The 17,336-nt window shown below is 35.2% G+C and overlaps 1 protein-coding gene across 3 annotated transcripts in view; it reads right to left on the bottom strand.

The window, feature by feature from the left end:
- SiaT (beta-galactoside-a-2,6-sialyltransferase) overlaps positions 1-17,336 on the bottom strand; it is a 234,390-nt gene that overhangs the window by 148,274 nt on the left and 68,780 nt on the right. Inside the window, exon 6 of one of the 3 annotated variants that reach the window (XM_069833543.1) lies at positions 5,748-9,828. The exons of the other annotated variants lie outside the window; for them this stretch is intronic. The gene's annotated coding sequence lies outside the window, so the exon portion shown is untranslated. Of the gene's footprint in view, positions 1-5,747; positions 9,829-17,336 lie in introns of those variants that run through there. 3 annotated transcript variants of the gene reach the window in all.

Below are 17,336 nucleotides of genomic sequence, written 5' to 3' on the forward strand. Positions count from 1 at the left end.
ATCTTTTCAGAAATAATATGCAAGTAATGTTAGTTTCAAGAAAAAAGGCAAGAACTCAGCAGGAGTTAAACATATATATTAGTTTTGTTCATAATATAGCAAGAAACAGTTGCTGCTGATCAGACGCATGCGCATATTCATTTTCGCGTTCGTAGTACTGAAGATGATAGTTGCTGACTATTAATCTGTTGTTCATACAATGTTTTCAAACGATTTGAAACAATCATCTAACCATTGAAACAGTTTCTGACAGTAGTGAAACATTTTTAGTCAAAACATGCGTGCGCAGATTCACTGCCATCTATATACTACCACAACTTTCTCCAAGACCAAAGAAATAAGACTGTGACACTCATTGCCTGTTAAACCTGACAGGGGATGTGATAAGCTTTGTATTGTGAGCTCTCGATGAGTAATGTAGTCACATGTGAAACATAATTACATTAGCAATCAATTCAGTATGCTACTAAATTGGTTATGTTTGTATGTGTAAAATGTCTGACATTTAGGCGAATTTTTTAACGAATCAAGCTCCGATGATGACGATTTGGAGAGGCTTTTAGAAATGAGAAAACAACCTAAAAATCGAGATTATTTGGAAGATACTATTCCGCAATATAACAACAAAGAGTTTATTGAACATTTTCGAATCAGTAGAGAAGAAACACAAAACATTGCAGAACAATTCTCACAATCACCTTATTATCATCATCAGGCAGAAGAATTCGGGAAAATTACTGCACTCCAGTTTGTGTTGGATTTTCTGTGATTTGCTGGTCATGAATCTGCTGGATTTCGGGATGTTGCAGACCATAAGTAGTGTTGGGGTCTGCGATATAATTTTCAATTACGCTTCACAGCAACGGGATAACAGCACCCCCATTGCTCAACACAATCGAATCGTAAATCTAACTGATCTCCAATTAACTAACCATGAAACTGACATCTTAAAAAAAGGTTACAAACATAATTATCCTCCTAAAACATACACAATGTAATAGATACGCTTGCAGTTGAAACCCAACATGTAATATCACAAGTCATCATGATAACAAAGAATTCCTCAGTTACAGTACTGCGAAAATAATTGAAAATTATATCGCAGACCCCAACACTAATAGTAGTTTTAAACAAGCCAAGATCCACCATACGCAAATAGAGAATCTTAAACAAAAATTAGAAGACAACAATATTATTCACATTAAAGCAGATAAAAATGATGCAGTGGTCCTCATGCACAAAACTGAATACATAGATAAAACACACACATTCTTTAATAACAACCATATTACGGAATTGAAAACTGATCCAACAGTAAAATCGGCCATTAAGAACTCTCCAGATTTAATCCCACTAAACAAGAGTCACACGGTGCTTACAAAAAATCCACAAGCCCCTTCCAAAAACACATAAAGGTGAAATATCCATGAGACCCATAGTTACCTGCAGAAATGCCCCAAATTATAAACTCAACAAATATCTATATAATTTTCTTAATAGAACCATAATTCAAGATAATGAATACACATTATTTCTCTATTATGATTTTTTCAGACAAGAGGCAACGCAACTTACTGTCACCTGAAGAGGCAGTAGAATATCTGTATCAAATATGGAATAAAGTAGCAGAAGCATCCTGGAAGCTCTACACTACTGCTGATCTGGGTACTCATGACCTGCTTATGTTTCGAAGACCGTAAGTAATCAACATATTTTATGATATTAGTAACCATATGACATACAATGCATTTATTATTATTATTATTATTATTATTATTATTATTATTATTATTATTATTATTATTATTTTACAGACTGGCAACGTTTTTCTTGAAGAGTAGTGGTACACTGAAACCCAGACCAGGACCACATCGAAAAGAAAATGTCTTATGGACGTCAGGCTCGACAAAATTGGTCATTTCATAGCAAAAAATCCATCAGGAAAACAACTTCGGAGTGCCTAGGGAAAGCCGAAAACAATGTGTGTGAAGTTTAAAAGGAGGCTCTGTGTGAAATGTTTTGAGAAATATCACAAATTGTAAAATTAATGGATGAAGGTGTGAAAGAAAATGTTTCTTAGTAACATAAATTAATATACTAGTACATTTCTCATATAGCCCCAATGTCTTATGTATAGGACACACTGTATATTTCAAATGAGACAATTTTTTTCCGAAAATCCAGTTTGTACATACTCAAACAATGTATCTGAGTTCGTTTAGTAATAAAATATCAAAATAAATAATGATATGCTATTGTGGGTCTTAATGGGTTAAGTAACATAAAACAGCTAATAAAAAAAATTACAAAAGTTAAAAACTACGAAAACAACAAAATTAATGTCTTTGGATATTACAAACCTCTATACTACCATACCAATAAAGGAAACTCTAGCAATAATCTCTTCAAAACTGAATGATCTACAGCTTAATAGAAATTTAATACAACAAGTTATCGATCTATTGGAACTTTCACTAAAACAAAATTATTTCAAATTTAACAATAAGATTTATTCTCAACCTAAGGGCCTAGCAATGGTTGACCCTTTATCAGGTTTTCTAGCTAACATATTCCTACAAAACACTGAAAACACAAATATTATTTCCCTGACTTAAAAAAAAATAATAACATTTCTATTTATGTACAGTATGTAGACAACACCTTAATAATTTATGACGATAAGGCAGATCAAACGGGTTCTATTACAGAGACATTTAACAATTTACATCCGGACATGAAATTTACACACGAGGAAAGTAATAATGGGAGCATAAACTTTTTAGACTTAAACATTAAGCTGAAACTGCCGAAAATAACCTTTGATATTTATAGAAAACCAACGGCCACATCACATTCAATTGATAATAATTCTATGCATCCTACATCTCATAAATTAAGCAAATTTAGATACCTGATAGATCGGATGCTTTCAATTCCCCGTAATAAAGAAAAATATAATAAAGAAAAATATAATAAAGAATATAAATATATTTTAAATTTAGCAATAGAAAATGATTTTGAGAAACACGTAATCAACAAATTAATACACAAAAGAAAGGCCAAATTATCGATCATGAAATCCACTACACTCTCTCCCGAACGTTTAGAGATCAAAAAACTATGGCAAGCTATGACATACTTTGGAAAAATTTCGAATAAATTAAACAACTTTTTCAAAAAACAAAACATACACATTGCTCTATGTACTAATAACAAACTGCACAACATGATCCAAAATAAAATGAATAACATCGACCCATATCTAAATAGTGGAATTTACCAATTAAAATGCAAAAACTGTTCGAAAGTGTACATAGGCCAAACACATCGCAACTTCAAAATTAGGTATAACGAACACATAACCAATTTTAAATAGAGTTGAAATAAATCCAAATTTGCTAAACACATTATAGACGAAGGCCATGAAATAATAAACATAAAAGATGCAGTCAAGATAGTAAAAATTATCAATGATAACCCTTTAATTGACACATCTGAATAATATTACATTGCAAAGGCACCTAACACTGTCATACCCATTATCAGGGAACGGATTTATATGGACTAAAAATATATGAAATATGTAAATATATATGTAGTTATTTTTACCAAAATATGGAATTAAATATGGATTTTTACCAAAATATGGAATTAAATATGGACTTAAAATTATAAAAAAATGACTATGTACGTTAAATATTGGTACATTTTAATCAAACTAAACAAAAAGTATAATGGACGTACCTTATCTTCCAATGTAGTTTCAACAAAACACAATTTTTATTGTCTGTTACCATAACAATAGGTTACAAACATTTCTTTCAAGTGCTGAAAAGTGAATCTTCTTCTATTGTCTCTGAGGATAGATTTATACTGACTAAAAGAGCGTTCGACGTCACAAGAAGTAACTGGTACATAATTCAATTTCACAATGTCTGCTGGGGATAAGTCCAAGTTAATCTTCACTGTTGATTCACCACTCATCACAGCAACAACCTTTTGTAGTTCTTCATATCCAGGGTTTTTTGAAAGTACAGTGTCCACCTTAGCTCTTACTGCATCTGCAACTTTACCTCTACCACGATTCAGTTGTTCCACAGTACTATTTATAATTTCAAAACTTTCAGATAGTGAAAGGTGCCTATTTTGGAGACTTTTGAGCGTTTTTATGATGCATGAAAATGTATGCTGAATGTGAGCTAAGTCATTCTTCACACTTATGTCACAGGTAACTGTTTTCGCAGTATCAATTGAGACTGCATCTTCAGAGTCCAATGCAAGGAGAACATTGTTAATAGAGTCTATATGTTCGGCATAATATTCAACTGCTTCTAGCCATGTACCCCATCTAGTTAAAATTGGCTTTGGTGGCAATGGAATTTCAGGGTACATTTCTTTCAACACGTTAACTCTACTGAGAGCTTTGAGAAATACTTTTTTCACTGATGAAATCAACAAATCTACTTTAGGGAAATTGTCTCTGACCACTTCTGCCACACGATGAAATGCATGCGCCACACAAGTAAAATGAGTCAATTTAGGATATACAACAGATAATGCTTGTCCAGCTTTGACCATATAAGGGGCAGCATCGCTAATAAAGAATAACACATTATCGTACATAATACCCTTTGGCCACAGGATACCCATAGCTTCGTTGAACAGTTTAACTATAGTTTTGTTATTGCACTTTTCTAGAACATCACAATGTAAAAGAATTCGTTCAGAATATTGTTCACTTAACAAACCGATAACTACATTACCAACAAGTCTACCTTCTTTGTCGGGAGTCTCATCAATGGAAACCCAAATTGAACTATCTTTAATTTCATCTCTTATCTTCTGTATTGTCTCATCGTAGATGGATGGAGCATACGTCTTCCTAAGTGTTGACTCATCCGGGATTGTATGTTGAGTATATTTTTCAAGGAATTCCCTGAAGACCTTATTCTTTAGTTTGTAGAGAGGAATATCAGCAGAGATGAGAGAACGGCACAGGTCGATGTTAAACTCAGATCTTACATTCGATGTTGTTGGTTGTGTTAAAAACAATTGTCTCTGCTTGGAATTTAGTTGTTTGTTGGCCTGATGTTTACTAGTTGTAATGTGTTGTTGCACCAGGAACTTTTGTGTAGATGATACTGCACACTGACACAAATTACAAAATAATATTTTATTGTCAGTTGATAAACCATCTTCTTTAAATTCTGAAATGTAACTTGTTAGTTTTGATTTTAAATTGACTGAATGACGTACTTTTGGCATATTTACCGTCTTTATAGTATGATTTACAAAACTGAACCTATGTGTACTCTGACTGGCATTTAACTGTTGAGCTGCACAACTGAAGTCTGTTAAAAATTTTAAATTAAATTAATACAGTTTTGTAACTTACTTTCCCATTGTTGATAGGACTGCTAATTTTCAAATAACTCTGATGTTAAAGGGATTACTGAACATGTGTTTAAATCTCTATTGTTGAAATGTATTTTTAAAAGTTAATGGAATTTTGTTTTGTTTTATTGTTAAACCTAATATAATATGGACTGTTTTATATGAAATATGGAAAATATATGGAAATTAACGAAAATATGTACTAAACTCTAAAATATGGAAAAATATGGAAAATAAAAGTAGGATTTTTCAACCCTACACATTGTGAAACATAAAGATAATGCAAAATATAAATTATATTAGCTTTATAAGTAAATATGTATTTACATATAAATCCTTTCCCTGCCCATTATAAACGAACAAATAAGCAATACCACCAATCCCTTATTTAATTTGTTCAAATTAATTTCAAAAAAACAACCCATGCAAGCTTTCATACAGGTTCCCCCACCCTTCCGGTTCCGCCCGACAAACATTAATATAAGGTTACACTTTGTGAGCACAACTCGAATGTCAGTCTCAGCTGAACAACCGATCTGATCACATCACGTCAACAACCAACACTGCACGTACGTTTTACACCGAGAACCATATTCTCCGAGATCAATTAAAATTAATTTTGGACATTGATTTAACTTCAAACTTCGCATGTTTACACCGAAACCAGCTGACTGATCTTCGAGATGTGACAACCAAAATTGTACCACATTTAACTCTCCTTCAGCTGTATTTTAATCATTTATTTAATATTTATCACTATTTTAATCTCATGTCATGTTACCATAGATGATTACTTGACATATGTAAATATAATTTCGACAGCATAATTTTCAAACACAGCTATTATTTTGCATTAAGTATGTTCGTAACCTGCTTGTTTCAACTTATGCAATATATGAAACATAATACTACTTACTTGAAGAATCAATAGCATATGTAATCATTTCACGTCACAATTTTATTTAATGTGTGTCCAATTTTAACATTTATGATAAAATGCAATATCACAGGTGATTACTTGACATATGTAAATGTAATTTCAACAGCATAATTTTTTAAACACAGCAATTATTTTGCATTAAGTATGTTCGTAACCTGCTTGTTTTAACTTATGCAATATATGCAACATAATACTTCCACATGAAGAATCAATAACATATATAATTATTTTATGTCATTTTATTTTGTGTTCAATTTTAATATTTATGATAAAATGCAAATATTGTTCATGTAAACAGCTGAGTCAGGACGCAACTAATTATAATGTAACATTCATGAAGTGGTAACCATGTTTGTTTGCCCGAATATTACTTCATTCGACTTATATTTGTACTTAGTATTTAGTGTGTATAATATGATACTTATGATGATCTGATGATGACAAACAGTTGCCAAAAACGTTCATCCTATCAATAAATGTGGCATAGTTAATAATATAAGGCCCACGCCTGTGGAGTAACAGTCAGCGCATCTGGCCGCAAAACCAGGTGGCCCAGGTTCGATTCCCAGTCAGGGCAAGTTACCTGGTTGAGGTTTTTTCCGGGGTTTTCCCTCAACCCAATATGAGCAAATGCTGGGTAACTTTCGGTGCTGGACCCCGGACTCATTTCACCGGCATTATCACCTTCATCTCATTCAGACGCTAAATAACCTAAGCTATTGATAAAGTGTTGTAAAATAACCTACTTAAATAAATAATATAAGACTACACATTACATGATAAGCAATCAGACGGACCCATTGAACCTAGATTCACTTTATGCAAATTTAAGTTGTTCTTAGCACCATATTTATTTAATTGGAAATCCTTCAGTATGGAACTTAGATGGTCCAATATGTTGTTAATCAAGTACCATAAGCAAAAATCGTCAGTAAAAAAAAATTTTAAAAATGAATTTTGGTGGGGTTTTCCCGAGTTTCGGATCATTGTGCAAGGAAACAATACTAATCACTACTCTCCTATGGAGTTTCCATTTGGATAGATGCCTTAAAAACAACTTGCAACACTAAGGCCCGTATTCACCAACGTCAGTAATATTTGCTATTATCTCAGATTTCTAAAACTCTGGTAACACCATTATCTCGGATAACGCTCAGTTCTGTATTCAATACATAATTTATTATCCTGGTTTTCAAAAACGGAGTTTTCGTTTCAGACAGCATTCGAGCGTTAATTTTTTCATAACGAAGCACGGAAAGCATAGAGGGAAACAATTGACTAACGCCATGGAAACTATAAATTCATGATAAAAATAAACAAGTTTACGAGTGTATATAGGTTAGGTGTGCGAAAATAGTTTATCTACCGTAAGTTATGGCTAGTGTTGATCAGAAACATAGAAAGAAACCTAATATGACATGTCAAGAGAAGGAATTGTTATTGGATTTGGTGGCAGAAAATATAAATGTGATAGAAAATAAAAAAAACAGATGGTGTAACAACTCAAATGAAAAATGAACAGTGGCAAACAATTTCTATTAGTTTTAATTCTCAAGGAAACAGGCCTGTTCAGGATGCTACAAACTTGAGAAATTTTTGGGAAAATTTAAAGAAGGCTCTAGAAAGGCATCGGCGGATATCAAGATGGAAGCATTGAAAACAGGTGGGGGCACAAGTAAGGTTATTACAAATGATCCTATCCTTGAAAGGGTAATAGAACTTATTCGGCTTTCAGTAGAGGAAATGAAAAACCCATATGATGGTGACAGTGAACCGTTAGATATTGTAGTTGTTAATAATGGTGATACAATTGTGCTGACAGAATAATCCGCGGAAATAAGTAGTAATTTTGAGATTCATCCAACGCAATTCAATTGGGGTCAATATACACCAAATATGCTTAAGTCTCCCAAGCATCCAGCACTACAATCGACTGTGACTGTAAGCTGCAGTGGAGCCGCCGACAGCGCTAATGTTCAAGCTATAAAAACTGCTCCACTGAAGCTATAAGTGAAGTTGCCTGTGACGACTCTGCCAACGTCAGTGTTACAGCTCCTTCAACTTCTTCAAAAAATGTCCCCCCAAGCTGGACTAACGCAGAAGACCGATGCTTAGCAAGTCAGAAGAGCCCTTAGCAAAAATCCACAAGTTGAAGGCTGAGGCAATAATGAAGAGCATTGAACAAGCAACACAAGAACACTTGTGGAACAAGGAGCTTCACTCTCTTCAACTAGAAGCAGGAAAAATTAAAACTCGAAATTGAAAGAGTAAAACTTGAAAGAGAAAATTAACTACTCAAACATGAGAAAATGAAAACTGAAATATTATTAAACAACAATTAAAATTGTTACAATGCATTGTGCTGATAATTATTAATTCAATTTCATTGTTTTCATTATATGAAAAAATAATTTAGCCGTGTCGGTACATTAAAAGATATGAATAAGTAGGCCTAATATATGTAAATAGTACATTTGTTTACAGAATTGAACCATGAAAAAAGCAAATTATTTCTTATGTTTTGTAATATAACAATAATGTGTAAGAAAAAATACACAACATTTATGCAAGACCTTTTAATAATGTGAAATGCTGTGCTGCTACTGTGGTAGGAGACTTCTAAAGTAGGTACCAATTATTGTTCTTCTCACTAGATTGTCGCGGGGAGATATAGGTCTATTTTGCTGATAAAGTCGTCCATCAATCTGCCCTTCTCCTACGAGTTCAGCCCATGGTGCAGGTAACTGTAGATGTGGATCGTCCTGAGGTAATTCTTCTCCAGCTCGACAAAGAATATTATGCAGTACCGCTGTAGCAGTTATCACGGCAAACTATGATCTAATGTCACATTCATCCCCAAAGCAAGAACCGGAAATCTTCGTTTCCATAAGCCAACCGTTCTCTCTATTACATTTCTTGATCTGATTTGCGATTCATTATAGAGATTCTCTGCTGGTGTATGAACTATATCCAGAGGAGGCATTAGGTAAGATCTACAGGGGTAGCCTGCATCTACTAGTAACACTGAATCCCCGTAGATCCCCTGTTCGAACCTGGCTCATTGTACACAATTATTGACTTGTCGTGACTACTGCCTGGCCATCTAGCCACTATGCCGCTAAGTTCCATATTAGCATTTACATATTGCTTGTACATTTAGCGAAAAGTAAGTCTTCCTGTTTCAGAAGAGTTCCGCATTATTACCTCCAGGGGATCGTATCCTAATATGGGTACAGTCCATTGCTCCTATTACTTTTGGAAATCTGGCTATGTTGTAAAAACGCATCTGCGTTTGAAGTACAGAGTGAGGTGTTTGCGGAAGATTAATATACTGGCATCGTAAAGCAGCTATGGCACTGCTGACTCTATGTACAATTCGGGAAGCTGTAGACTGACTCACATCAGTGTAATCTGCAACACTGAGCTGGTCACCACCAGTAGCGTAAAATCTTAGTGCTAGTAGCAGCTGATTTATGGGCGATACAGCTTGATTCCTAAAATGGGAGAAAAGTAACTTCAATATAATTTTAATTTTCTTAATTTTATGAAAAAATGTAAAGATACATAGCCAACCACGATGCCTGTCAATACGATCGTTAGTATGCATGTATATGCACGTGTGTGTATTTATAGCACTAACTTATAGGTATATCAATTGGGTAACTACAGAGAGGAAGAGAAAAGTTACCGCACTATGCAGAAGACGTCGGGGAACACATTGTCCGCAATCCATTGCTCGACTCACCGGTCAGCTGTAGCAGTGCGGGTGGGCCAGGCGTTCAGTTTTATTACGGTAGGCCTAAAATTCCAAGTGGTGAGGATTGAGTGTGTGGACAGCAGGAAGTGTATGGAGTGTTTAGTTGACGAGTAGAGTGTTTATTGAGTGTACGATATTACGTAGTGTTGCATTACTACACTTGTTATTGAACATTATTTGTGTTCGCTGTCAGTATGGTGATGTATAGTATTGTACAACGAATATTTCTAGTTAAACATTTCTCCTAAAAAACAAATCTTATGACTGTACTGTTCGCAAATTTCTACATCAGTTTCGTGACGCTGCAATGCCTTCGAGACAATACATAACCAAGTTATTCAGAAAATGGCGAGAAACTAATAATTTAGGTCTACCGTAATGAAACTGAATGCTCGGCCCGCACGTGCTGCTACAGCTGATCGGTGAGTCGAGCAATGGATTGCTTGCGATCTGTTCCCGACATCCCCTGTAAAGTGCAGTCATTTTTTGCTGCCTCTCCCTGGTATAAACAATAGGTATTGTAGAGAATTCAGCTTACCTATGTGTTGTAAATTCCAGGTTATGTTCTATCATTGATAAGACTGATAAAGCTGAAGTTTTAGATAATCTAAAATGTGTTACAAAATCTGAGTCATCGTAGTCCTGAAAGTATGTGGCGCGTTCTTTTAGCCATCTAGGACGTAATTTTTTGTACTCTTGGCCATATTCCTCATCACTGTCATTTTCCCTTTCATCAGTTAAATATTCCAGTCGTCTACGCGCCATCTTGTTATTCCGATTATCTCAGCTTTTCCAATTTTATTGGCCAACATTTCTCCGGTAAAATTTTAAACCGAGATAATCCCAATTAACCGAGATAATTTTGTTGGTGAATACAAATGCAGCTATTATCTAAGTTTTTGTAGCTAAAAACCGAGATAAAATTTTTACCGACGTTGGTGAATACGGGCCTAAGAGACTAAAACAAAGGCCAGTAAACATAAAAACCTTCAAAGACTTCAGAACATCACATGAAACACTCTGTGGATTAGCTGGAACTACTCCAATAAACATCAAACTCTGGAGAATGCCAAAGACAAGACAAGAATGAAGATGAGTTGTATACAGTCCAGATACATACTGACGGCAGCAAATCTGAAACAGGGGTTGGAGCCAGAATATCTATCTATATCTAGACAGATCTAGTCCACCAACTCTGTTACAGATTAGACAACAGATGCTCAAATAATCAAGCAGAGCAAGTTGCAATACTGAAGGCCCTAGAGAAATTGCACACAATAGACAACATATCAGGAAAATACGCAGCAATACATACCCACAGCTAAATTTACGCCAACGTGGAACTTCAGAAGATCTCAAACTGGGCCAAAAACAATAAAATAAAATTTAATGAGCAAAAATCTAAAGCACTGTTGATAAGAAAGAACAGACGCAATATTGATAAAAGGACTAACATATTCTTAAACAACAACTCCTGGAACAAGTAAAAACAATGAAGTACCTGGGAATTGTACTGGACGAAAAGTTCGACTTCAGCACTCACATCCAACACGTAGCAGACAGAAGCACAAGACTTATCAATGCACTATCCAAGTCAGCTATGCTCGACTGGGGGCTGAATCATGGACCTCTGAGAATGATCTATAAAGGTGCAATTCTGCCTTTACTATCATACGGTGCTCCAGTATGGATCAAAAGTCTCGAGAAACAATCGAATCGGACGAAACTAATAAAGGTCCAGCAGTTAATAAATCATTCAGAACGTCTACGGAAGCACTCTGCATGGTAACAGGCATGACACCTATTATAACAAATTACAGGAGATAGCCAAAGACTACAATGTCCTAAAAGGAAAAGAAAATGTCAACATGGATACTGTGCTACCACTAAAGGAATGGCCTCATCCAGCAAATTTCAATGGCGTAGAGGATGTCGACCCAGCAAAAGATTACGCTGTGGAAATATATACTGATGGCAGCAAGTCCAAGGATGGAGTTGGCTCAGGAATCGTGGTGCTACTCAATGGTCAGATATCTCAACAATTACAATACAAGCTTGATGACAAATGCTCTAACAATCAGGCAGAACTACTTGCTATCCTGAAGGCACTAGAAACAGTAGCAGAAATGCAACAGAACCTCAATTCTCCTAAAACTCTAGCCCTATATACTACAGCAAAATTACACTAGACTCGCTAAAAAATACCAGTAATCACAACAACTTAATAGAAAACATCAGGCAGGTATTGAGCTATCTGAAAAGCAACCACTGGACAGTAGCATTCTCGTGGGTCAAGGCTCACATCGGTATATATGGAAATGAATTAGCAGATCACCTTGCCAAACAAGCTGCCAGAAGTGGCGAGCTCATATCCTTCAACAAGATGCCACTAAAGACCGAAGTACTGAAGACACTACGAGAAGAGAGCATGAGGAGTTGGGAACGAGAATGGCGAGCTACAAACAACAGAGCTGAAACAAAGAAGTACTTTCCAAGCATCGCAGAGAGACTAGTTACGAAAATCCCAATTACATTGGGACTAACGACCATGCTCACAGGACACGGAAGAATAAGAGCCTATTTCTATAGATTACACATAACACTAGATGCAACTTGCCCCCTGCGAAGGAGGAGAACAAACCGTCGACCATCTTCTGCTCAAATGCCCCAAATACAACATGGAAAGACAAACACTGTGGGCAAACATAATAACCAAGGGAGGAGTTTGGCTACCAGATAGAAGAGACCTAACAAAAAGATTCTTAAAAGACTTTTGCAAATTTGTGAATTCAATTGACTTTAATTTAATTGACTTTACAAAAGTAGAATAGAACACAGAGAAGTAATAAGCATATATCTGTACATAGTGTAAATACATAAACGTAGATTTAGGTAAGACAGAATCGGATTTATTAAGAAGTAAAAGCCAAATTGTACAAAGCACAACATTATTAAACTCAGGCATTGCATACAAATAGCGGCATAATACAAGCTTATATTGTAATTAGTCAACAATCAGGTATATGGTAGCTTATCAATCATCAACCTAACACAACTGGAATTGAACTTAATATGCATCCCAGACAATATACATGTAAAGCAGAATATGTAGTGTTACAAACTGTAATGGAACATGTCGTTTAATTACGTTTCTAAAAAAAAAAAAACCTTGGATCTCCTAAAGAACAATTGTAGACACAACACACTCATAGAAGAAATAAAAAGAAATACACAAACACTAAAACTCAAAAAGTGGAAAATACATTGGACATGGGTGACAGCCCATGTTGGAAATGAAGGCAGGTCAGTTGGCCAAACAAGTGGGATGCAGCTCGAACTTGGAAGTGGTTTACAATCAAACATCTAAAATGCAAACTGAGTGAGGAAAGCCTTCGCCTGTGGGATAGCAAGTGGAAAAGTACTACAAATGGAAATCTGATTAAATCTTATTTTCCTAGTGTGAAAAGTAGATTAAACAACAAATTAATTTTAAACCATGACATCACTGCTATTACTACAGACCACAGCAAGTTTGGTAAATGTTTCTTTAGATTTAAAATAACTGATGATCCCAGATGCATGTGTAGAAAAATATTCTCAGACAGTAGACGATATCCTTTGGGAGTGAGAGTTGTTAAATTTTCAAAGAAACGAATTTCGTAGAAGTGTATTAAGGTCTGATGGTCGCTGCCAATGGACAAAAACCTGAAATATTTCCAAAAGTTCGTGAACAAAATAAACTTTGACATACTGCAGACAAATAAGAATGCATAAGTAGCAAGAAAACAAATAATGAAAAATATTGTATCCTAATGTATACTGAAACTAGTAATATATTATGTAAATGCATATAGTATTACATTTCATGTAATAGAGATGCAGTAAACCAACGGTAAAAAAAAAAACGGTGTGGTTGGGAATGCACCCAGCTGAGGATCAGCATAATAGTTCTCTTCGATGGACATAGCCCTAGGGTTCGTTCTTCCCATTCAGGATGATAATGATAATAATAATAATAATAATAACTTACTGGCTTTTAAGAAACCCGGAGGTTCATTGCCGCCCTCACATAAGCCCGCCATTGGTCCCTATCCTGAGCAAGATTAATCCAGTCTCTACCATCATATCCCACCTCCCTCAAATCCATTTTAATCTCAAATCCATTTTAATATTATCTTCCCACCTACGTCTCGGCCTCCCCAAAGGTCTTTTTCCCTCTGGCCTCCCAACTAACACTCTATTTGCATTTCTGGAATCGCCCATACGTGCTACATGCCCTGCCCATCTCAAACGTCTGGATTTTATGTTCCTAATTATGTCAGGTGAAGTATACAATGCGTGCAGCTGTGTTGTGTAACTTTCTCCATTCTCCTGTAACTTCATCCCTCTTAGCCCCAAATATTTTCCTAAGAACCTTTTTCTCATACACCCTTAATCTCTGTTCCTCTCTCAAAGTGAAGTCCAACTTTCACAACCATACAGAACAACCGGTAATATAACTGTTTTATAAATTCTAACTTTCAGATTTTTTCACTGCAGACTAGATGACAAAACCTTCTCAACCGAATAATAACAGGCATTTCCCATATTTATTCTGCGTTTAATTTCCTCCCAAGTGTCATTTATATTTGTTACTGTTGCTCCAAGATATTTGAATTTTTTCACCTCTTCGAATGATAAATCTCCAATTTTTATATTTCCATTTCGTACAATATTCTGGTCACGAGACATAATCATATACTTTGTCTTTTCGGGATTTACTCCCAAACCTATCGCTTTACTTGCTCCAAGTAAAATTTCCATGTTTTCCCTAATCATTTGTCGATTTTCTCCTAACATATTCACATCATCTGCGTAGACAAGAAACTGATGTAATCTGTTCAATTCCAAACCCTGTCTGTTATCCTGAAGTTTCCTAATGGCATATTCTAGAGCAAAATTAAACAGTGAAGGTGATAGTGCATCTCCTTGCTTTAGCCCGCAGTGAATTGGAAAAGCATCAGATAGAAACTGGCCTATACGGAATCTGCTGTAAGTTTCACTAAGACACATTTTAATTAATCGAACTAGTTTCTTGGGAATACCAAATTCAATAAGAATATTATATAAAACTTCCCTCTTAACCAAGTCATACGCCTTTTTGAAATCTATGAATAACTGATGTACTGTACCCTTACACTCCCATTTTTTCTCCAATATCTGTTGAATACAAAAAATGTGATCAATAGTCGATCTATTACGCCTAAAACCACACTGATGATCCCAATAATTTCATCTACATAATGGAGTTAATCTTCTCAAATAATAATAATAATAATAATAATAATAATAATAATAATAATAATCCAGAAATGCATATAGAGTGTTAGTTGGGAGACCGGAGGGAAAAAGACCTTTAGGGAGGCCGAGACGTAGATGGGAGGATAATATTAAAATGGATTTGAGGGAGGTGGGATATGATGATAGAGACTGGCTTAATCTTGCACAGGATAGGGACCGATGGCGGGCTTATGTGAGGGCGGCAATGAACCTTCGGGTTCCTTAAAAGCCATTTGTAAGTAAGTAAGTAAGTAAATAATAATAATAATAATAATAATAATAATAGCAACTGTAACCAACGAGATTATACACTCATGAACACATTATGACACCGTGCCTGTAACCACCATAGGCCTACTCAAGAAGTGAGCCACTGTTCATCAGTCAGAAATTACCTAACCTTCATTAAAGACGATGCCAAAATTTGTGCCTCACTTTGTCTCTCAATTCATAACAGATGAGTTAAACACACAGAAGAGTGAAACAGCTGCATAATAATAATAAAAAAGAAATAAAAGTCAATTATTTAAAAAAATAATATATGAAGGATATATTAGTTGGTATTTTCACGCATGGTAAAATTAAATTTAAACATTTCATACAGCATCTATACAGTGCTGAACAACCCAAATTCATATACTGAATGACATGTTGAAATAGACTAAAAATTTAACTTCAGTCAACTGTAACATATTGTTTCTTAATCCGAAATGAAGTGAAGACGACGCTTTAAAGTGTGATTGTGTACATACTGTTATCTTTTCTTACTTACATCTCTTGTTTGTCTTACCATTACTACTGTAGTATAATAAGTTTCGATAAACATAAGTGTCAAACATACATGAAAATGCTAACATTAATTTTATCCAACAAATTCCCAACATCGGAACTAAGCCTAGGTCTAACATCGAAAACAGATTTCAAGAATAACGCCATCGAATTCGGCCTAAGCTGATTTTCTATTAGTCGTAATGTTCGAAAACTTCGTGCTCGACAATAAACAGATCAGCATACTGAATGTTTCATAAGTAGATGTAAATATTTTGTGGTTGTAAGGTAGAGGTAAAAACAAGGCTAAAATGGTATATACAACTTTTTCTGAAATTCCTTAATTTCCGAATTATGATGCAATACATAGTGCAATACCTTGCTAAGCTAAACAACATGAGGGCAGTGTCATGTATCATGTTCTCAAACATAGCAGATTTTTGCCATTCCTACACCTCACTACTGTTAATTCAGAGCTCAAATGGCTTTGTTTATGTTTATATTGTGTTCGTGTCGTATATAACCTAACATGCATCACTGTTTAGTTCTGCCATTGGCATATTCAAAGAATGAATACACAGGTATGCACCTCATGTATGGTACAGCGGGAATTAATGCACTGTTTCCAAAGAGACGATTGCAAAATCATCAAACATTTGCAGCTGTGTACAGGCATATGAGGGAGTACTATATTTGCTATGGGCCACAGTCAGATCAATCATAACTGTATGGAGTGGACATTGAGGAAAATGTTTTACAAATGGTAGATCAAAGTCCGGCCATAATTACCCAACAAATTAGTACCACATTAGGGGTTAAATATGGTATTATCTGGCGCATCCTTTGGAGACAACAATTGCATTCATTTCATCTGCAGAAGTACAAGAGTTGACACCTGCAGACTACCCTCATCATCTAAATTTTATTTGTCAGTGGCTAGTCCAATCCCATGCTAATGAACTAATGTTCATTCATTGGGTACTATTTACAGATGAGGCTATGTTTACCCATGGGCATGTAATAAATCCACACATTGACATTGATTTGCTGTGAACATTTGGTGTGGTATTGTAGACAGCCATTACATCAGACCTCATGTTCTACCATCGTGGCTAACTGACCAAGTGTACTGAACATTTTTGGAACATGAGTTGTTTG

The sequence above is a fragment of the Periplaneta americana genome, chromosome 8 (genome assembly GCF_040183065.1).
Source record: "Periplaneta americana isolate PAMFEO1 chromosome 8, P.americana_PAMFEO1_priV1, whole genome shotgun sequence".
NCBI lineage: Eukaryota > Metazoa > Arthropoda > Insecta > Blattodea > Blattidae > Periplaneta > Periplaneta americana.